Consider the following 665-nt stretch of genomic DNA (forward strand, 5'->3'; position numbering starts at 1 on the left):
GACTCAACAATATAGCATATAAACTAATGGGAAATTTAAGTAAGAAACAATAATTTATTTATTTATTTTTAAAATCAATTTATAATAGAAATGAAAGGTGGCTGTGTTGATCCTAATCTAGAGCAGCAACCATCAGTCAGTAAGGGACCACTTCAACCAGTGGATGTCACTGCACAATCTCACACACCACAACCAACAATCACTGGATCACAATCATCTACTCCTACTACTGTCATTGAGCTCAGTTCAAAGAGTGAAGTTGCTACCAATATTGGAGGTCTTAATTCTCGTTTTGCATCTCTTGATTCTAATATAAGAGATGAGTTTGAGGAGCTGGTGGAAAAGGGTAAAGTGAAGCTTAAAGCTGTAGCTAGGAGTGCAGCAGCTTATTTAAGCATTCAAGTATCCAGTTTAAAATATGGTGATGTTGATGAATTATTTGATTCTCTTCAGCCTCATTATGATTTCTTCAGTTGTGGTGTACTTAAACACTTGACAGACACTTACCTTTCAAATGCACAAACTATACTAACTCAATACATTGATAGTGTTGATAAATTCTCAGAATCATCACAATTGAAGCACATACGATCAGTTATTGATAAAGAAGTTCCATTTTTAGATTTGTCAACCACTAAGCCAATTGTTATCAAACTAAATGGACG

The sequence above is a fragment of the Amphimedon queenslandica genome, unplaced genomic scaffold (genome assembly GCF_000090795.2).
Source record: "Amphimedon queenslandica unplaced genomic scaffold, v1.1 AMPQUscaffold_10836, whole genome shotgun sequence".
In the NCBI taxonomy this organism is placed as follows: domain Eukaryota; kingdom Metazoa; phylum Porifera; class Demospongiae; order Haplosclerida; family Niphatidae; genus Amphimedon; species Amphimedon queenslandica.